We start from the raw sequence: 22,883 nt of genomic DNA, 5'->3' as shown, positions 1-22,883 counted from the left end.
AGATCTGAAAGCCATTGACATGGAAATGAGATTTTAGGTTACAATAATGAGAAATATATCATGAGGACATGATAAGTACCCAGTAAAATGCATGAGCTTTTTTATGTGCCTCTGTAGGAAAGAAGCTGTCTTAGGCAAGCCATTGTGTCCTTAAGGCTCTGTACCAGTGAAGGTTCAAGCAGCAGCCAGAGAAAGGTGAGGTCAGATGGTAGAGCCAATATTTTTTATGGCAAAAGAGTGACAGAAGACAACCTATAGCAAAAGTACAGTGTTGCTGTTGTTGTGCAAATTTCCAGATGAATAACTGTGGTGAAAACCACTCAAAGGTGCATGAGGCCAGTTCCTGAAAGTCTCCCCAGATCAGCAGCCTGAAGCCCACACTGTTTCCTATGAGCAATTTACTTTTCAGCCAGAGCTGCACCTCCATGCAAAGTCTGTTTCAGAGCCTCAGAAGGGGTTGGGTCAAGGGTGAGGTTGACCAAAACATCCATCTCTGTTAAAAGTTGCTGCCTATGTAGTAGGATCATGTATTTTTTTTTCTCCCAGCACAGCACAGCAGTGCTGCAGCATCTCCTTCACTTTTGTTCAGGATTTGAACCCTTCAGGCAGGAGGCTGGACTAGAAACACCTGGGCTCCCCTCTAGCCTGATTTATCCTGCAGCTCTGTGTCAGACCCTACAGGAGAAATGCTGGCTTGAAGCCAAGCTGGCTTTGAAACTGGCACTTTTATTTGTTGTAGCTTCAACATGAAGCTTGTGTGGGATATCAATAGCTAAAATAACCAGTTCTGCCAGACTCAGTGGATAAGATGAAGGGATCCTGTCCTGAAGGAAAATGGGGGGGGAATAGCAACTAAGTGGAAAGCTTAAGGATGGAGAGGTGAAGCTGGTTCACCAGGCTTACCAAGCCTGCAGGAGCTGAGAACAGAGCTGGGGTGTTTGGAATCTGAAAAGTATCTGTGTTTCTTCTTAAATACACAGAATAACAGCTTTCTTTCAGGAATACAAGTTCCCTGGCTTGCTTGAGGCAGGACAAACTGTTTTCTGAAGCATGGAAGATACAACAATGATTTGCTGCTGAACTTGTTAAAGATTGAGTTGGTTATTTGTTAGCTACCTTAGTTAACATATTTTAGGAGTAATGTCATAATGTCTGTGGAAGGACAGATGCATAACAGTCATTCTGATTTATACAAATTAGAAGTGGGAAAATGGGCTTAGGTAATGGGGATGTCATAAATATCTCTGAGTTATAAAGTGGTAAATTATCAGAAAGGTCAGGAGCAGGACACAGTGATTGCTCACGACCTCATATTCAGCATAAGTCCCTTCAATAACACCTTTGCACTGTTCCTTTTGTACCTTCAAAAAATACACTCATAAGCAGATAGCAGGAAACGGTGTCTCGAGAGGATCACACCACAAGTTAAATTAACTCTAGCAGAGGTGGATAACTCCAGTGGTAATTCTTCCCTGTGAATTGGTGTTATGATGTCAGATGCAGTGTACATTCAAATGTATTTCTCCAAGGAGAAATGAGGCCAATGAGCGATTGTTGTATCGTATAATCAAATAACTATTTTTCAGCAGCCTGTGGATTGGTTGCCAGGAGGCACTTGTGCAGGGAAAGCAGGGGCATGTGCATGAGAACCACCACAGCAAACCTGAGATCTTAGCCCGGGGTAGGTATAAGGAGGAGGGGCTCTGTGATCAGCCCCAGCAATAACTTAATATTGTAGTTTCTTTTAATGGATTTTTGGGTTAGTCTTCCTGAGATGCTGGTCTGAGATCATGCTCTGCCTCTCTCAGAAAAGTCTGTGGTGATGGCTGTGTTCCATTCGCTGTGTTCAGGTTAAGGTGATGGCTGTAAGGAGCCAGTTATTAAAGGAGTAACTCACTTAAGGTGTCCCTGTAGGGAAGGAGTTCAGATGGGGAAGGTAAATGGCACAGATTCTGGCTGCATTTCACCAAAGGGAAGCTGGGTCAGCAGAGCCCATCAAGATGTGTGCTTGCACACATTCCTGTCTTGAGTATGCATCTGGTGTGTACGTGCAATAAATTTGATGCTCCTAATGCCCATCAGAGGTATTCAGTGATATCTGGCAAGTGTCTTGGGATGAGTATGCATTTCTAATATTTATAGCACAGACTGCAGAACTGGGGATGAAAAATACAATGATTACATACATTTAGAAATAGAAATGGCGTATGATATTTAATTGCCAATTTCATTGTCAGCTTTTGCCACAATGTGTTAATGAGTAGAATATTTAATTGAAAATCCATATATGCAACAATACTTGTTCATTTCATCTGAATTTTCCTTTATTGGCTCTTCCCAATTATTTTACAGCAGAAAGTACTCAGAGAGCAGCAAGTAAATTTAAAAAATTAAAACAGTGTGTGGATGGGCACATATACAAATAATTCGGTGTTTGAGAATGCACTTTTCAGACAAAATTGTTGAATTATTTAATTTCTGAACAACTTTGTTGTATTTGTGGTTTAGAATTTATTTTGCTCAGTTAAAAATTTTCATAATCGTGTCTCAGATCCCACTGAGGGTCATAACATTAATAATTAACTTGTCTCAATGAGAATGAAATCACTTCAGGAACCTCAAAGTTTATTTTAGTGTTAAGAAAGGTAACAGTGTTCACCTCTACAGAGATCATTTTGTTCCACATCAGTTATTAAACACTTAGGAAAGTGGGGATTGTCTTTGAAAAGGACTGTTCTCTGGGCTTCTACTCATGAAGCTGATCATGAAGATCTGGTGCCTAATGTTTAGCAGCTGATTCAATGCCAAGAGTGATCAATTTCAGGCTATGAAAATTATTTTTAAGTTTAAATTTACAGGAATGTTTCTATTTGTGATTTTTGACATTGCCTTGTTGGCATAGCTTGCTCTGGAGTATGATATGTAGATGTTGATGATACAGAGGTTATGAAATAAAGGACCTTTCTGGGATGTCATGGTTCAACAAACTTGTCGCTTCACATTTTTCAGTTTTGTTTTATTAAAAAAACTGTGGTTTTCACAATCTGTTGGACTTGTCTGGCTAATAGAAAACTCTGCTTAACATGGGACTTGTGGCATATGCTCAGACTTTCTGATCCAGTGGAGGAACCATCCAGAGAAGTATGTTCAATTCTATTGCACTCAGGTGATACAGATGTGGATGGAGTGCTTAAAAAAACAGACCAAAACAAAACCAATTTTGAAAACTTATGACATTGATAGGTGTGAGTATCTTTTGAGTCAAGGTAATGGCTGTGGAGGACTCAGATCTCTTGAATAGGATGGTTGCTTGTAGTCTGGATGGCAACAGGCCCCTCCTCCTCTCCACTGGAGGGCCTTTGTATCAGCATTTTATCCATTGCTATTATCTAAAGAAATTATTGGTAATGTCTTGACAGTTAAGGCATCCAACTTAAGATGCATTGTAAAATGTTAGTAATTGTTCAGTACTTTTGATTTGCACCTTCATGTGGCAAAGGAGTAAAAAGCCAAGCTAATGTTAAGCAGCTTTTGGCAAACATAAACGAATGTGTAGAAGCCACACAATTCAAATTAACATTTTCTACAAACTAAGGTAACTCTACACTGTTCAATAATTGAAAAATCCCTGTGGCATGAACATACATAATGATGGGCAGCAAAAATGCTTCATCTTCCTTGCCGTGCTTGCTGTGGGTTTCATGGCTGGAGCTTGCTGAATTATTCATTGGAAACCGTTAATAGTTCTTATTGTGGATATGGATTCTTTTTGCATTCAGAAGTCAGGGATGCTACGGTTCAGTTAGAAGAAGATGTGATATAGATGACTCTCTGGGTCATCTCCAGTGCTCAGATGTATAATGCTGGGATGAGAGAATCAAAACCTCCTTCTGTAGAATAACAACTGGAGCTTTCCAAAATTCTGTCTTCTCCCTCTTTGTATTTAGTCAGTAGTTTATCACACAATTAGGTGCCATTCTTTTAATCCTATGTGCTACACAACTTCCTACATGGGTTTATTGCTCCCTGGACATGTTCTGTATCTGGATACACATCCGTGGATCTTCATGTGCACATTTAACCATGTGAAAACACAAAAAGGACTGAACCCAAGGTGTGAAGCTTCATCATCATTGTGCTTTCCCAAATAGTAACCTGACCAATTCAAGGCTTTCTTTGAAAACCTAAAAGACAGACAGCTCTTTCAAGTGTATATGAAACCTGGTCTCATACAACCAGTCTCTACCATGCCTGTTCCAACTAGTCATTGAGGATTTTTGTTCTAGCAGATAGTTTTGCTCAGGTCACCAGCTTTAGAACTATCGCATCACTGAAGATGGAAAAGGCTTCTACATTCTTCCAGTCCAACCAGTAACCCAGTGCTGTTCTGTTCACTGCTAAAGCATATCCCTGTGTGCCACATCCAGACATTTTTCTGAATGCTTGCAGGGATGGAGATTCCACCATATCCCTGGACAGCCTATTTCAACGTTCTCCATATTTTCAGTGAAGAAATTTTCCCTACTATCCAATCTAAACCTTTCCTACCACAACTTGAGGCCTTTTCCTACTGTTCTGTCACTTCTAGAAGAAGAGACCAACACCCTCCTTTCAGGTAGCTGTAGAGAGTGATAAGGTCACCCCTAGACCTACTTTTCTCTAGACTGAACAACCCCAGTTGATGTCCTTCTTGTAGTGATGGTCCCAGAATTAGATGCAGCACACAAGGTGTGGCCGCACCAGTGCCAAATACAGAGAGACAATCACTGCCCTGGTCCTGCTGGCCACAATCCTGCTGATGCAGGCCAGGTTCCGTTGGTCTTCTTGGAAACCTGGGCAGATTCTGGCTCACATTCAGCTGGATGTCAACCAGCGTCCCCAGCTCTGTGCTTTGGAGCACAGGTTTCAAGGGAAGCTTGTCGCAAGGGAAAAGTTGTAGAAACTCCTTTAAAAAGTATTGGCAGTGTTCTGCTGGTCATCAGGCAGCTATCCCTGTCAACTACTGCACACTCAGTCTACAAAGCAATGAATCGTCCAAAAACCTAGTTCCTTGTGGCTGTCATCATCTTTGATGAAGTACAACTATTTTGGAACTCTCTCACATCTGAACAGCATATTCAGTCAGTCAGCACTGTTGCAGGGAAGTGGAGGAAAGTCCATATTTTTGGTTATGATGCCAGCAAAGAGCTTAAATCCCCCCATTTCTTCCCTTTTAATTTGTAAATAAATGGCCTACGAAAGCTGAATTCTTGTTTTGAGTATAGTCTCATAAATCACAAGTGAACTGGAGGGAGACAAGCTCACCCACTGCATTTTAATAATGCTTGTGTATAACTACTTATCTTTTCCTAGGGAAACATTTCTTAAAAGGGCATAAAATCTTCTATCATTAAACTTCACCTATCCCTCTCTGCAACGTCTTTTTTTTTTTTTTAATTGAGAATTCTTTTTTATTTAGATACATTATTGAAAGCAGGATTTCAGTATATGCTAGAGTGTTTTGAGAACTGCATGCTAAACTAGAGCAGTCTGCAAAGTTCCTGAATTTTCAGAAGGGCTTCTCTGTTATTATCACTCAGCATAAATGATTGGTTTCAATTTTTTGGAGGGAGAATTCACCATTTCTTCCAGTTCTTTTTTTAGACTTTGGTAAGTTGTTTGAGGCTTGTTCTATGTTACAAGCAACAAAGTTTGATAGCTAAGGAGGGAGAGGAAGGTCAACACTAACAAATCCACATGCTGCAATTTTAAATGACAGTTGTAAAAAATTATTTCTATTCTCTAGGGGGGGAGAAGGGAACCATGTCCTAGAAAAAAAATCCCAGTCCAAAGTATCTCTTTTTAAGCCCCAAACATTCAAATACATTCTTCACTTGTTGTCCTAAAATTTTTTGTGCTCAGTTTCTCAGTGCCCTATATTGTGTACTATTATTTTCCTTGCACCAAAAATCACAGATAGCTGCTTATGTACACATTGGTCAGTGAAGCTGGCAGGTACAAGATGTTAGAATTTGAATGAGAATATCAAATAAAGTATAGAAAAGGGAAGGAGATTTATGGCACTTGGGATGTAAAATAACTTTTTTTTAAATTTCATTAAATGTTAGCAAAATATTCATGAGGAGTTTCAAATAAATGTTTGAATTGACCAAGTAATTTAAAGATGACCAAAGTAATTAAGAAATCCAGGTTTTAATCTGAGGAAGAGAAATATTTGTACAACAGAATGTTACTTTTCAATATATGAAAAACAAATATACTAATATTTGTTTAATTTGTTTTAAAAGTAACAGAATGTTACTTTTCAATATATGAAAAACTAATATACCAATATTATACTAATAACAAATACCATATACTAGCTCAAGCTCAAGCTTCTTTTAATATTTATAACTATCCTAAATATAGTTTTCTTTACATTAAGCAAAATTAGTTCCTGTTTTTACCACCCATTGGTGGGTGAGATGCATGAACAGGGGAGCCATTTTTTTCCAGACTTCACTAGCTAGAAAAAAAATGGTCTGGCCCAGCCTCAGTCCTGATACCTCTAGGACCAAAACCAACTGAACATAACTCTAGTCATGGTGGAGCAAACCTATAGCTGCTGACTGGTGCTCATGTCATCTTGTCACTGTGAGAGGAACTACCAGAACAGAGCTCTGCCCCTGAAAAAATTGTTGTCTGGCGTATTTTTGATGACTTCATCTTGCCATCCCTGCAAGTTCCCTCTGTCACGAACCCTGACCAAGGAGTGTGGGGTGGCTCCTTGCTGGGGCTGCTTTCAAAAGCAGCTTATCCATGATGGTCTCTTGTCTCTGGACTTTTCATCTTGGCATCCAGTTCTCAAATGTCCAGGAGCTTTTTCTGTCCTCAGAGCATCACTGCTGGCATGGAGGGAGGCCATGGGACCAGCTTTCTTAAGTCAAACACCACCAAAAAAACAATAGGAAACCCATGAGAGAGATCTGGTATCCAAAAACAGTGGTGTGGTACTCTGTTCTATCAGTCAGATCCCCATGAACCTCCTAAATCTTTCGTTCAATGGTAAGAAATCAAAGGTAAATAAGCAAAGAGCACAGTACATATACACTTGTGAGTGTAGCAGCTGAAATTGCCTCATAGGGGATCATAAATCCAACAGCCACCAGCATTTAAAAGAGCAAAAGTAGTAGGGTCCATTTGAAATAGCACTGTGTGCCAATACCAATGGCTCTATGTGTGTCAAGAATGGAATTTGAACACCATAAATCAATCCTCTAGATTGCTAGAAGGGGAGGAGGTTTGGTCAGAAGATGTCAAGAGATACCAGGCTGTGTCTAGATGTAGGTTTTGGGTTTTGCCTGTTTGGTTGTTTCAGGGGGCACGTTCTCACGTGTCTTGCCTCCAAGGAGCAGCAGGAGAGATGCTGCCTCTAGTGCTGCAGTCTGCTGTAAAGGAAAATGTTGGTGTACAGTGCTTCAGACAACGCTTTTTGATAGCAAGTTTAGTTGCTATGTAAAGGGGATTCTTCTCTCCCTTTACCACCATGTCCCTTTCCCCCAAGACGTGTGGATTACACAGTAATCAACAAGACTTTCTTTACCCTGCCCCTGCAGCACATTTCAGCACAGGGTTTAGGTACCAAAGGTATCAGTTCCCATTAGTGTCATTTATTAAGAAGCAGAGTACATTGAAAGGTGTGGATGCAGATTCCAATGTTAGAACATAGTGCAGGACATTGCCAAGTCTAAATGCTGGCCTGAGACATCTCTGAAAGAGTTCCAGTTGAAACCAAGGAGCAAAATGCAATAAATTGTCTTTCCTACCACAGAGTAAAACATACTGAAACCTTCACATGCTAAATCAAGGATCTGGTGCAGTAAAATGCCACATTTTCAAAAAACAGGACTTTGAAAGTACCCAGTACAATCCGAAATTAAGTGATGACCTTTCAGTGACTTAGATTTGGCTGTTATGAAATAAGTTTTTTTGGAGATGGGCACATCCCTCATAGAAAGGGAGATGTTATTGAATTCTCATTGTACAGGAAATTCTATTGATCTGTTCAAGCACTCCCAGAGAGGTGTCATGAACTGGAGCAGGCCCTCAAGACTGCGTGTACTCTGAACAATCTTCAGAAGCAGTTCATTCAGGGTTAGGATAAAGGCATGTTATTGCTTTTCTCCTGGTTTCTTGTAGGGTAAATGAATATTTCTTCACTTCAAATATTTCACACTTCAAAGCTGTCACTCTAATGACCCCTGCCAGAATTAGTACATCTTTTATGGAAAATATGATTTTGTTTAATTGCACCATGAGGAAAATGGGACAATAGAGGAAAGCAGAATGGTAAAATGATGCCTTCAGAGATATAAATATAGAACATAGCATTTCCAAAAAAAAAAGAGGCAGTGGGGGAAGCACAAGCAATTTTTCCTGACGGTAAGATTAAAACATCTGATTTCATTTGTGCAAGAGGCAGTGGAGGTTTCTCAAGTGAGGCCTCAAATTTTTATTTAAACAAATATTATTTTTTAAAAAATTCTTACAGGAAATGTCTCAGAAAAATGATATTTCAATGGCTTTTCCCTGATAGGGGGAAAGTTTAACTTCAGGAAAATGGTTGGAGATGTAGCTTTCCTGCTGTGGGAGAAAGCAGGATGTCTGAAACACATTTACATCAGCCGTTGAATTTACTTACTACTCTGATTTTTCACTTATAAATGAGTATTAATTCAAGTATCAAAATCCTGACTTTTCACCACAGCCTTTTTTTTAGATTAATGGTGCTTTATAAGGACCTTTTGGGCTTTAAAGCAGAAGGCAGTGGGAATAAAAGGATTTACATAGATCTACAAATTTCACACATGTAAGGCATACATAGAACTAGAAAATGAAGATAGCATGTTTCTTTTCCCCAAGAAATGCAAATAAAATGATTGCTTATCAATAAATACATAAAGCACATGATGACTGCATTACAAACAGTGGAAGATGAATGAATTTCAGTTACACAGACCAAGGATATTGTGCCATTCATTATACAAATCAAACCTAGGCAGGGGCCTATAAGCTTTTGCTGCTTCAATGACTTTTATTGCCATACAAAATGATAACTGGAAACCATATAGAACAAGGCAAATTAAGAATCTGTTGGGGGAAAATGCAATTGGAAATGAACATCTTCCTGGAAGCTACATTCACAAATCAAGTGCCTCATGAGACTTTATCTTCCATGCAAAATGTGATGATATTCCTGGGCATATATGGTTAAATTAATTTTCCATTATCAGCATAAAAATGTAGCTGGCCAAAATATATTAGAACTGCATAATATGTTGGATTGTATTTTATTTATGTGGAGAAGAGGAAAATACTTAATTTCAACCCAGAATGATATTGAGCAGAATAAATGTATGAGTTCAAACACAGAGATCATGCTTTCCGGGTGTTTTTTCTTTTGTTGAATGAATGAAACTATCTGTAAATTCATGACAAGATTATGATTTTCTCAGTTTCAGAACAGTGATAATAAAATTATTTAATCCAATATGAAAACATTATTGACCTTGTGATTTAACCCTAAGGTGAGATTTAATTGCTTTTTTAAAAGTGTTTTTAAATGTTATTTCTGGTTTTTGGTTTTAGATACTTCAACTCAGCACTTCAGTAGGCCAGATTTAATTTATACCCATTTCTACTCAATAACTGAGAAGACAATACTTCGTCTGCTTTGGCCAATTTGCCCTTCTGTGGCCAGAACTGAGTTCTCTCATCCCAACATCAGCCTGCATTAAGTCCCACAGAGGCTGATGGCACAGCTCCCATGTGCCTGGCTTCCCACAGACCTGAATGAATATCTCAGCTGAGGGAGCCTGGGAGCTAACTCCTGCTCACACCCCCTCATGACGACAGAAAATAGCCTCTTGAAAATGCACTTAATAAGACAGATTTAGCCTGAAAGTGCACTGAATAACTCCTGTGGTACTGTTCATTGTGCAGGAGTTCATGCAGCAAGTACTTTGGGTGAGCCTCCTGAAGAAATACACACCCCGCTATAAACACGACAAAAAAGAGAGGCATTTTCTCAAGATGTTGCAATGTCATCTCTGTGCAAGAGCAGGAAAGCAATGGTAAGAAGGATTCTGAGCCATGAAAGGGCCAAGCCTGTTGAAATGCCAGGAGATGGATGTTAATTGGCTTAACTAAAGAAAAATTATTCCTTCAGATTGTGGGATTTTTCTGAAGCCATAGAGGGAGTAGATACTGCTTTGTTGGACTAGATTGTGTTTATTAAACAACAGAGCAATTTGGCTGAATAAAATAAGCTAAGAATAATGAAACAGTGGTTTAGCCACTGTCATTTCATTCTTACATGTTCTGTATATCATAATTAAAACTGTTCATAGCTTTTTATACTCCATACTAGAAATCTCAGGCGCTATGTGCCTGGTTCTTTTGGGTTTTTTAAATTGTTTTGTCATCTGGTTTTGTGAAAGATAGTCCTTTTCCTTGCAGATCTCACTTATATCTATGGACCACTGTATTTGTAAGAAACAGTAGTGCCTGCCCTAATTGAGATACATCCTATTTGGGCAGCCAGATGCAACAAGAGACATGGGAACAAACAGTAAACAATGGTAATTCACCTGATTTTACCAGTAACATCAATGTCTTAGGGTAAGTTTAGTAAATTAAATCTGGTCAAAATAATTTTCAAAATAAATATTTTTGGTTTGAGTTCTTTGTGATACAAAGCAGGTGTTTAAACAGCCAACACTTATTTTAGGAGAATTCTAAACGTCAGTTTAAAATTCATGAATCCTATATTTGAGGGACAAGAAATAAGATAACTTTTCAGGGCAGTAAGGATGTACTATATAAAAGTAGAGTTGATTTAAAAATTAAATCATAGACAAAATCCCCACTGTTCTCCCTCCACCCTCTAGCTTACACCCAAGTGGAAAGTGGAAGTGGCAGCTATTGTGGTAAAACATTCCTTGGTCCATATGTGTTGGAGTAAATGAAAAACCATTAAATGGATAATGGAAAACCGTGCTCTGAGAATCCATCAATAAAAGGATGGCAAGCAATTGTTAAAGACAGCCCTTTCTAAATGTAGCTTTATTGCCAGAGGATGGAAAATTGAGAGAAAATGTGTGAACAATTGAATTTATGGTAATGGCAATCAGTGTATTGTGTCACCAAGGCAAAGCTCAGAGCAAACGTAAAGACAAAATACACCACTGTCTCTTGGAAACCCTGTGTTTCACCCATTATCTCTTGGTACTGGAAACTGTAATATTCTGATATTAAAACCTAATTCATTGCAAAGTACTTTAGGAGGCAGTGAGGGTGATATTCTGCTCTGTGCCTGCTTTAAGGTGAACTGCTGGACTAAAAGCAATTGAAGGCATGACCTACCAGCAGCTTGTTTCTGTGTACTCAAAATAGCTTTGTCCTTTACCTTCAGTGATACCTGGACAGTCCGATGCTCTTACCTTGGCAGTTTATGGGTAAACTACCTTGAGATAATTTGAGTCAATTTGAATGTTAAGCCTGTTTGAAAATGCACTGTCTTTATTGAAGCAACAGACATGACTGCTAAATGCCAGGTAGGAAGAAAATTCACCAGTGGGCTCAGTGGGAGGCTCCCAATAACCAGATAAACAGCAAAGAGGAAAACCAACTTCTGCTGCAGGTCACAGATACTTTCTCTGGACAAAGCCCCAGACAAAGACTGAATGAGCTAACCTTGTGGCTGGAAAACCACAGGCACCAGCAAACTTTATATTTGAGACAGACTGCACTCTGCACTCAGCAGTCAGGCCAGTGTTGAGGGAGGGAGAGGGAAGGTTTTCCCCTAAGACTTATTTTGATTTTTATGTGCAAAGAAATTGCTGGCACATTTCCAGAGGTTATTTATGTGTGAGTTTGGGTTTCTTTTACTCCATGTCCCCACCTCGTGGTGCCAACAGACTGTTTCAGGAGCTATGTCTCCCCTGATGTCCATGGGAGTTCCAGCTGTCCTTGATTCTGCTCTGTCCACACTGCTGCTCCCATATAACCAACTGTGCACAGTACTGCTCGATGGACCAAGGAAATGCCCCCGCATTAGAGGAAGTCTGGGAGATTATTATTATTATTAGTAGTAGTGGTGGTAGTAGTAATAATAATAATAATCATCATCATCATCATCATCATCATCATTTTTTTTAATGTGTAGAGAACAAGCACAATGTGTTTGGATGTACTCTGGATACAGCAGTGGATATGGATGGGGTTACCTGACAAAGTTCCTAATCCTTGATGAGTTGAGATTCTAAAGATAATCCTCTACAAAGCACTGAGGGGATGCAGCATTTGCTAAATTTATCTTCTGCAGATTTTGGGATGAGAACAATGCTTGAAAACAGAACAAATAGGAATAAAATACCCCAGGTCAGTACATGTCATTCAGGAGCACCTCCTTTCCCTAAATGGGCACGAACACTGCTGTGCCAAAGTTCAGCTAAACTGTTCTTTGTCTAAGTCCTCTGCAAAGACTGAATCTGTAGACAAGTTTCCCATACTAAAAAGTCCTACATTAGATGAACAGAGCAAACATATCTTTGTAAAATAATAAAAAAATCTAATTTCTGGAGATTACTCCCCAGATCTCAATACCAAAAACAAAGAATGGAAGATGGAGAGTTTTGAAAATGATAGAAGGTTGTTATGAGGTAACCAGCAGTGAGAAACTTCATGTTTCAAAGTAGTATGGGCCCAAGGAGAGCCCAAAGAACTCAATTGGAGAAATGAAAGTAAGAAGCAGCAGCCAGTCACAGTCCAGACTCATGGAGAGCTGAGCTTGAAGAATGGCACTAATGTGAACAAAAATCCAAAAGTGTCCAGCTGATGGCCCTGCTAAGGTGGTGGGAGAAATTACCACCAGGCAAAATAGCTGTAAACCAAGCCTCTCTTTTAAAGGTAAAGCCTTGAATGTTAGTGGCTTGGGTTGTGGCACGGCTTTGTGTCTCTTTGCAGGAAAACATTTACTAAACATGTCATTAGTTCATATTACACTGTTGCTGCTATTAATGACTCTACCCTTCTTGAAGGAAAATATTTCTGATTTATGAATAAGTTAGGCTTTTTTTGTTGTTTTTGTTTTACATGATTTAGCCCTAATAAGTTGGGGTTTTGTTGCTTTTGTTTTACATGGTTTTGCCCGAAGCATAACAATTACTATGTCTCTGAAAAGCCCATATATGACAGAGGCACGGCAATGTGAGTTCTCTTGAAAAATTTAAGCCTGTCATTCCAAGAAGTGTAGTTGTCTCAGCAGCAAACAAGGATTTAAGTACCTTTGAGACATTTGCCTTTAATTGCAGAGGAACAGCATTGCCAGCTCCAAAAATGTTTAACCTTCAGAATTGCTTTTCTTACTCATTAGCATCCTGTTGAGGCACTGATTACGAATATGAGGGCTGGGAGAGAGACCTGTAGGATGGCTGCCTTGGCTGGGGCCAGGCAGAGCCATGGGGTTCAGCTGAGCCTGGCCTCAGGGGCACCTCAAAAGAGTCTATTTCTTTGAGTAGCTAAAGGTCTGAGCATAGTCGCATAATGTTACGGGTAGCATATACCTGTATCTTTAGCTGAGAAGGGAGGAAAGTCACAAGCCTGATAAAGCTGGGGAGCACCTTTGGGGATGTTGAGGTCTGGGATGGTGTCTGGCCACATCCCTTTTTAGGGCACGAGGACTGTGTCAATGTTGTTTCCCCCATCTTCACCTGGGGCATGCAGGAGTTGGATGCATCTGGTGCCTCAGATAATACGTCAGAGACCGAGGGGAGGAGGCACTTTGGCTTCAGCCAGAGCAGCTCAAGATCGTACCCTTTTTCTGTACCACCAGAGCTCTTATGATTAAAGGTATATTCCTGGAAATTATTGTTTTAAATTCCATTTTCCCAGACAGTTTTTTTATACTAAGAAAAAAAGATTGGGTAGCCTGTGTACATTTTATTTTTAAATCACCAACAGAAATTAAAATGGATAAAACCTTTATGACTGTGCAGCCTCTCTAATTATGAATGCTTCAAACCTTGCTTGTCCGGAAGCTATGCTGGACTTTGCAAGTGCTGCTATGTAGCCTCGGCTGCTGCTTTCTCCCCAGGAGCTGCCTCCCCCCAGGCACCAGCAGCACAGAGGTGATTTGATGAGCTCTGCCAGGCTGCCTGCGTGAAATCATAGGCTGGTCATAATGAGTGCTCAGCAGGCTGTCCTTGCCCCTTCTGCTCCCTCCAGTTCCCCAACCAGGATTCCTAATTTACTCAGCTGTCTTTTAGCACAGGTCTGATTCAGTATTGTATTTGTCATCCCCAGCTTTCTTGATTCACTGGCTGAAAAGCAGGAAACACAACACTGCACCTGGTGGGATTCAGCACTGGAGAAATGCCTGTCTAAAGACTGGAGTTGGGCTTTCCTTTTATATAAATTGAGTAAGTTTACAGGGAATCTCTTCTTACAGGGAACACACAGAGAATTCTGTTTCTTTGTCAATCTCTGACTTCTGCCAAGTGCTCAGCTTTCATTCCAGATCTGTTCACCATCAGCCCTATCTTCAATTTATTCCATATAAGTTGAGATGCTGTAATTGGACTTCTCCAAGTCTGCACAGCCTTGTCCTAAAGTACGTCAAATGTCTTATCCAGGCTTTGATTACTCTGATGGACTACAGACATCCTGTTTGTTTGTTTATTAGGCAGCTTCTTATCTCAGTTGCAGACTTAGGAAACTCCATCATTTCAGTTGCACAGCTCCAGCAATTAGGCTTCCTGCTTTTCTGATCTGGCTGGTGCTACCATACCCTTTGTAAGGACCAGGAGAAGGAGGCATAAGAAAGAAAGCATCACCACTGGGAGCAGTCAGCAGTATAAGGTAAGAACCGTGATCATACATATCCTATGCTGAATCCTATCAAACTGGAGTATTGAGCAGAACAAAAGAGTGCTAAAACAAGGCCAGCAACCAAAATTATTAATAACATAGATTACCATTTCACACACTGAAAAAAGGAGAATAAAAAATAATAAATTAATTAAATAATTAATTTTAAAAGTAGGTAAATTAGAATAAAATACTTTTTCCATATTTTTTTTCCTAGCAGGACAGATTGAAGAGTAGCAGAATGCCCCATTCCTGGGAAGTAAGTCTGGTTGGACAGGGCTTTGAACAACCTGGCCTAGTAAAAAATGCCCCTGCCCATAGCAGGGGGTTTGAGTAGATGATTTTTGAAGTTTTCTTTCAACCCAAACCAGCCTGTGATTCTATAAAAAGTGCTTATTGCCTTTTTCCATTGTCAACCCATACAAATCACATATTCACGGGAAGATGAGCTTGGCCTGGGGGTGCAGAGATACATCTGAATCTTCACCAAATGGCAACATACACCTAACAGGCTGCTAATATTCTGAATTTTCCCCTGCAATGATACCAGAAGTTAGAAAAAATATTGAGGATTTATAAGTGCCATTTATCCCCTGGAGAAGGGAGCCTGACTTGAATGCATTTGAAGGTGCTGCAAATTAGAAATGTTTTAATCATTTATTCCCATTGGTGAGCGCACTTAACAGCAGCAAATATTTATCCAGATGGATGAATGCAAGAATCAGTTTTGGCCTCAAGCTGTCACTGCTCCCAGCCAGTCACACATGTCACTAGTGGGTCTTGCTGACACATCATCTTCCTTGCTGAGAGCATCTGGGTGTCTTCACCTGCTTGCCAGCCCTTCCCTCCTCTCACTGGGCTGTTCCCAGTGACTCTTCAGGCTGTGCCAAGTACATCAGCCCCTGGAGAAGGTCTATCTACCAGCCTCTCACAGGGGAACTACTTGGGACTCTTTTTCTGGAGGTCAGCAGTACTGCCAGGATCTTGTATGGTTTTCAACAGGCTACAGGGGCCTGACAAAAAGGTTAAACAAGGCACTTGCTTGGCACAGCTTTAATTGCCCAACAGGACAGTCCAGAGTACTGCCTCCAGTGCTGCTGCTCATTTAGCTGCCCTTAAATGTTGTTCAGGTAGTAAGGAATTTTAATAAATTATTGCTGAGCAAGGAGCATGGATATAGTGCTGTGCCATAGAACAGGACATTTTTTAACCAATTTCAGTCTTTCTAGGACACAGTTCAGCTTCTTCCCTTTGAACTCTTGAAGGGAAATCCAATCTACACTTGGTGTTAAGTGCTCTGTTTTCTGAGCCCTTCAAACAGAGCCATGAATGCCTTAGTTTTTCATACAGAGAGCCTGATCCCATGAGGATCAAAATGAGGAAGCTACCTCTTAAGCATGGCATGAATCAGCAGGGGAAACTGGCCTTTATGTGCAGGATCTGAGACCCAAAAAGTGTGACTTCCATATGTAGCTTCCATCCTCTTGACAAGTTTCTGTAGTAAGATTAACTGTAGCTGACATAATTTTAAGGCTAAATCCTGAAGAATTCTGGAACAAGACAGGTGAAGTTCTATTGTTAAAAGTGTGACGGGCTATTATGGAAGGGCATTTTGAGAATGATGATCCTAATGGCAGCAAAACTGCATCAGGATTAAGGTGTCAGAGCAATTTCAGGGCAAGTTTTGTTCTTGCTTTCTAGCAGAAAAAAAAATCCTGTGTTCTGGCAAGCTTCTTCAGGACCAGAAAACTGGGTGCTTAGAATTCCCTGAGAGCTATGTAGTTATGGATTAAATTACCCAGGCACAACACGATTCCCTCAAGTGATGCTCCATGCGGAGGGTGGAGATTGTGGATGCCAGGGGAGCTCTCTCACATATGTGAGAGCTGTGGGGGCTGTGCAAGGCAAGGCCACAGGTGCCCTAACCAGCCCTTCTCCCCAAACCACAGCAGGAGCACAGCCTTGGCCTGCAAAGCAGTGGCTTTAAAAAGCACCCCCAACACCAGCTGCATAATTCAGAGGTCTCTCCAGTAATGACATCTCTTTAATGCACTCAGGAGAGATATGCAGGGCACAGAGCCCCAAATGCCTGGAAACCAAGGAGATTGGGAAAAGCTCTGGCATTGCTGACCAGGGAAGGTGGCTGTTTACACATGGCAGGGGGCAAATGTGCTCCATGAAGCTTGTTCCATGGCCTGGCAGGCAGGGCAATGGCCCTGCTTCTTGACCTCTCTCAGGGTTTCTGCTTTGGACTTGAAATTAATACAAGTTGTCATAAAAAATATGCATACTGACCATCCATGTTAATTAACTTAACGAGGATCTATCTGCCTCTAGCCCATCCCAGAGAAGTTAATTGAGGGGATTGTGTTTATAATCTGCCTAGAGAGTCCTAATCTTCTCTTCTGACTCCACCAAATCACGGACTGATTGATTGATTTTGGTCTCTTGGAGCAAAATAACAACCTCCTGAGACAGACTTTGGCAGTTTCCCAAAGAGAAAGTACACAGCATGGGGAACCAGGAAAAAACATACAGGCTTCTCTGTGGAGTTTAAATGTGGGTTGCTAAATCTTGCTCCCTTGAAAATGCAAAGCAGTAAATGTCAAGCTTTTAGGTGTACTTCAGGTCCTATGGAAAAATCATTGCTGTTGGCAAAGAACTTGTGTTGTTTTGTACAGATGATGGATGGTGAAGGTTTTGTCTGAGAATTGGTATGGGGGATTAAATAAGACAAAACAGAAGGTCATCCCTGCCTGTTGGGGAGTGGTAGGTTAGGTCTTGCAGAGGTAACTCCCAAGTCTGGGAACATCCTGTCCAGAGGAACAGAATGGCTACTGGAGCTGTTCTACATAGAGCAAGTCAGGGGCTGGCAAAATATGATTCTGGTGAGAAGTCAGTCATCAAGAAATACTGCTGAAAATGGTAACTGAAAATGGAACATTGCAGAAAAACATGCTGGAGAGCCTGTCAAGAGATCTAATTCTTCATGTGTTGCCAAAGTCAGACTAACTGCACCTAAGGTATTTTTGGCCAATATTTTTTGAGGTAGTAATTCTAATAATAACATAGGTAATGTACTTGCTCTGTTCAATATTTTGTCCTTTTTGAAACAGCTGAATACTTCCCTGAAAAAAAAAAATCGTAGCTCTTTCCTGTGGCCAACCAGTGTACCAATGTCATAAAGCTGAGCATGTACTTTTTCTATTCAGGAAAAGTTAAGCAATTCTCCCTAGGATCCCAAGGCATACACTTGTTGCTCCCAGTGTTTTCAGATCTGGGCAGCATCCACACTGGTATAATAAAACTTGCCTTCTGGGTGAATGGACCACATTCATAGACTGCTTCTTTCCCTTTTTGTTTTGTATATAGGTTTTAAAGGCTTCTATAGTACAAGCCACTGAACCATATATGAATTTTCTTTGAACTTACATTTCTTTCATTATTCACTTCACTCTCTTCAGCTTCTTGGGAATGAGAGCCAGTGCAAAGCAGGAAGTTTGTCAGGTAAGTCCAATATCTGAGGGTGTTATGAGATTACAGCCCCAATCTAATAAGGATAGATTAGTTTTATTTCCAATTTAGCCATGAGCATTTCTGTTTGAACCAGATATTAAATCAGACTTCTAAAATTGTACCTGTACTCAGAGCAGCTGGTCAGCTGTACTAATCTTCAGGCTCAGTACTTCCTCTTGCATCTTGAAAGACCACAGCCAAGACGTGGCAGAAGCACTGCAAGACAAACGTGTCTCTGGTGTATGCAGGTAAATCACTGAAAGGAGCCTGAAGCAATTTTGATCCATCCTCCTGCAAACAGATCTGTGGCTTCTAAACTTGTGCTTTTCATGCTATTCTGTGGGGGGTTTTTTCATTCCTCCTTGACATGCTCTTTATTTTACTATGTGAGTAAGTGCAATTTTATAGGGAGAAGGGATGACCAGTAATGGCCACAGCTGCCATAGTTTGCATGATGTTTGGTGCTGCAGTTGCCATGCAGCTGTGCAGGGGACAGGGGAGGAAAGAGTTCACTGAAGAGTCTGATTCACAGAAGTCAACTTTGTTCAGTTCTGTAATGAGTGGATTTTTTTCTTATTTGTGATTAAAATGTCAAATAGACTATTTGATTTGTGCTCAGTCACAGTGCAATTCTCCAGTTTACTGACTTGCAAGATGCTGCCCTTTCTTTTAGTCCAATTACAGTAACAGACTGAAATTAATTTACTGAAATCATTGATTTTCCAAGGGGCAGAAGGTGGCTTCAGCCTTTTGAGAAAGAAGGCTTGGGTAACATGAGTGGCTTTCCTTGTCTACCGTGTCTTTTTGGGACACAGTCTGGAAGCACCCAGGAGCTACCCATCGACTTGGGCAGTTAAACCCACTGAGCCACTATATTTTCATTTTGAAAATGCAGGCAATCATGCAAAATAGAAGTTAACTGCTCTGCTAGAGGTCTCAAATGATTTCATTGCCCTTAGCAGCATTGCTAAGCTCAATCAGCTGTGGAGAAGTTAAAGCATAACCTCATTTCAGGCAGAGGAAGAGCAGTGTTCATTCGAGTGGTGCCTGTGTGTCAGTGGGTCACAAGCAGGCTCTTGAGAATGATTAGGTAACACATCAGTGACTGGAAGGGAAATAGTATTGGGGACAAGGTGTCAGACTGGGAGGAGGGCTAGAGGTGATGACTACTAACCTACTCTTTGTTCGCAACTAAAACTCCAGTTCACGTATGGCACTCAGCGATGGTTTTCATTACTTGGCTGTCCTTTCTCTGTTTTATGCAAAAAATGTGTCAGCAGTGACTTTTAAAATCCCCATTATCTGAGATATGAAATTTCACTGAAAGAAGCAGCAACAGTGGCTAGTATTGTTTTGGGAGGTAGATTCAACTAGAAACTGAACAGGTTTTTTACATGGACAGCGACCCTTACAAATCAACCTAAAAGTAGAAGCCTTTCTTAATTTTAGTGGTGGTTGAAACTTTAGTAAGTCATATTGAATGTTGAAAGAAGGAATTTATGTTAAAACTTATCTTAATTCTCCGTCCTTTTCTTCAGCTACTTGGCCACAAGAGCTCTGGAGGGACTCAGTGCATGTTGCCGCTCTGAAAACTCCTTGAGGGCTCTTCAGGGCATGTTCACATTATGCCTTTGAGCACAGAGGGAACCAAAAGGATTCACATCTGCAGTAGCTACTTGTTACTCTGCTTATGGTGTAGAAAATAATATTATGTAGAAATATCCAAGAAGTTTCCTACTCTCCATTTTGCCTTCTAGCTGCTGCTGTGCTGTGTTTATCCTACCTGACTGCATCATCTATTGAGATGCCCTGATTCAGGAATGCTTCATTGATGCTGTTGAGTCAGGGACAGAATGAATGGTTCCAGTCATCAGAAGGCGAAATAGAACCTTTATTAGGAAGAAGGTTTGACTTTTATAGTTTGACTTGCTAAGCTGAGACCTGATTGGTCTCAAAGTGAAAATCTCTCACATTGTTGGGGAACAATGAATAGCATACTCTGGAGAACCACATCTATAAAAAACGGTTACAGAAAGAGAGATAATAATTGAATTCCTCTCTCTGAATTTCCCACAGCTTCTCACAGTTTCCCAGGAAAATCCTGGGAGAATTATCTCTTTTTCTTTTCAGAGGATATGTGATTACCACACTTCATCCCACACTGTGCTCATATAAGGAACACTTAGCTCTGCAGAGCCTCCTGGAGATGACCCTGTTCTTCCCAGGACAAGGTGAGGTGTCCTGCTATGCAAGGCTCTGGGCTAAAGCACCACAAGAGTCCTAACACAGGTTCCACTGAAATATACTTTCTTCTCTGCAGAGCCAGGCTCAACATGAGAAACAACCTCTGCTTTGCTTTTTTGATTTGTACTTCACCAACTTTTCTAAAGAGACAGGAAATTATGGTTTAGTGGACAATTTAATAGATGATGGATGTGATGGGAGTAATACCTCATTTTTCTGTGGTTGCTTCTGACATGCTGATACTGTAAAATGTACTTACAGGCTACAAAGATATGGCAAACAAATTCATTAACACCTGATGCTTCCAAAATATTCTGTCAAAAAAAAAAATATCCAAGGTATGATTCTCAGTGTCACTGTAAACTTGGCCTTTTATTGTTGTGTATTATTTTATTTCTTTTCTAATATAGACAGCTCTGCTGCCCTCAAATTGTTGCTGCTACTGCATCTGAAGTTAACTTTCACACCTTTAATCTTTCTATTTGTTAACACCTTTAATCTTTGATGTGTTTCCTCAGTGGTGAATTCTAACCTGTGTGCCATGTTGTGCCCTCGCCAGGTGGCCTTCAAGAAGATATTTTCATACAATAGTATGGGTGAATTTAAATTAGCTGAGGAGCACAACACATTGGCGATAGTCTGTGTGGTAAAATGAGCTGTACAGACCATCTAGGTTTACATCATTTCAGAAGTGAACATAAACTTTTCAGTTCTGACCAGGTGGTCTGTTGCTTGTCTTCTTAACTCCCTCTGTCATGCACCACTTAAAATAAAGCCCCACAAGCTGTGTCTGAGAAAAATTCACAAGCAGACTCCTCTTGCTGGAGTGATTCGCAAAAGCTGCTCCAAGTTTCTCAAGCTGCTGCCAAAGTGACCAGGGGATGACATGGCCCTTCTGGGAGCCTTCGGTGGAATCTTAACCATGTAGTCTCACACAAGCAGGTGTTTCCCAGCACTGGCAGCGGATTATCCTTTCCAAACAAATGCCTTTTTCAAAGCTATGGGTGCCATTATATTTTGTTACACAGTTCTTCATCTATTTTGAAACATTTTCTTACAAAACCTGGAAGATAAGATGTACAAGAAAAAAACCCTTAGCTGATGTTGTTGTAAACAGCGGGGAGTCACAGCTTGTGCTGTATCTAGAAAAGAGAATGTACCAAAGAAAGCAGGGCTTGTCTCATATGTGCCTTCCTTTTCATTTCAGAAGTAATGGCTGTGTAGGGTCCGTAAGTTTGATGGAAATATCCAGCTGGATTTCACACAGTGGTATTTCATTAGTTGATAATTGTTGGGTCAATGTGCCTGTTTTTTGTTTTGTTTTGCTCATTGGTTGTGCTTTTTATACTCTGCTTTTTCAGTAACTTGCACTTTGCACAACAAAACAGCTTACCCGAACAGAATATCATTGGTCAGAAATTGCATTAAATGGGAGCAGAAGACCACAGGAGCCTGTGGCTGGAATGGCAAAAAAGGTGAGGGAGCTCATTCTCCTCTGTTTATCCCCAAACATATGATCTCTTTCTCTGAAACATGACCTTTAAGTTAGGCCTTCTAATTAGAAAAAGTAACTAGAAAGTTGAAGCAGGAAGGCACCTAGACCTGAGCTTCTCTTGGTTTTCTCCCATACTCTGACCTGTCAGTGTAATAGGGAGCAAAAATTCACTCAGAGCATTAAACATCTTTCAGATGGAGAAACTGCTGGTGAGAGGGAAGTGTGTATGCCTCGCCATGCTGCCTCCAGACCCTGGCTGGAACTGGGGCTGGATTGTGTCCTACACAGGAACACATGCAGCTGTGAGGAAGGAGGAGTACAAGGAGGAAGCAGAGGAAGAGACCCTCTTCCCTCTTGTCCCCCACATGCAGAAGAGGCAGTGCTGCAAGCAGGAGAGAGGCACCAGAGCTAGGAGTGGGAAGGGGTGACAGAGGAAGCAGAGGGGCACTGAAAAAGCCTTGTGGGTGTCCCAGTGCCAATTCAGTGCCATGTCCCCTGAAAAGCTTCCCTCCCAGCCCATGCCACCCAGTTATCCAACCCCCCATGAGGTGCTGTGGTCAAAGGGGCCTGCTGGCTGTGGAGTCAGTAGTGCAGGTTTCAAAGAAGGTCAAAACAAAAACACAGTGATGAAGTGGGAGTTTCTGTACCAATTGCCAAGTGAACCTGTAAGGTTAGTTTAGTCTTTAATGAAATTCCTGCTTCAAAGTCTTCCTCTCTTTTC

At 40.8% G+C, this 22,883-nt stretch overlaps 1 protein-coding gene across 1 annotated transcript in view; it reads left to right on the top strand.

Annotated features, from left to right (window-relative positions):
* Nucleotides 1-22,883, top strand: part of CD96 (CD96 molecule) — a 92,300-nt gene that overhangs the window by 31,485 nt on the left and 37,932 nt on the right. Inside the window, 1 exon segment of the mRNA XM_074536032.1 lies at nt 22,029-22,142. The gene's annotated coding sequence lies outside the window, so the exon portion shown is untranslated.

The sequence above is a fragment of the Zonotrichia albicollis genome, chromosome 2 (assembly GCF_047830755.1).
Source record: "Zonotrichia albicollis isolate bZonAlb1 chromosome 2, bZonAlb1.hap1, whole genome shotgun sequence".
In the NCBI taxonomy this organism is placed as follows: Eukaryota; Metazoa; Chordata; class Aves; order Passeriformes; family Passerellidae; genus Zonotrichia; species Zonotrichia albicollis.
Note: the sequence above shows the minus strand (reverse complement) of the source record. Positions and strands in the feature narration are given on the sequence as shown.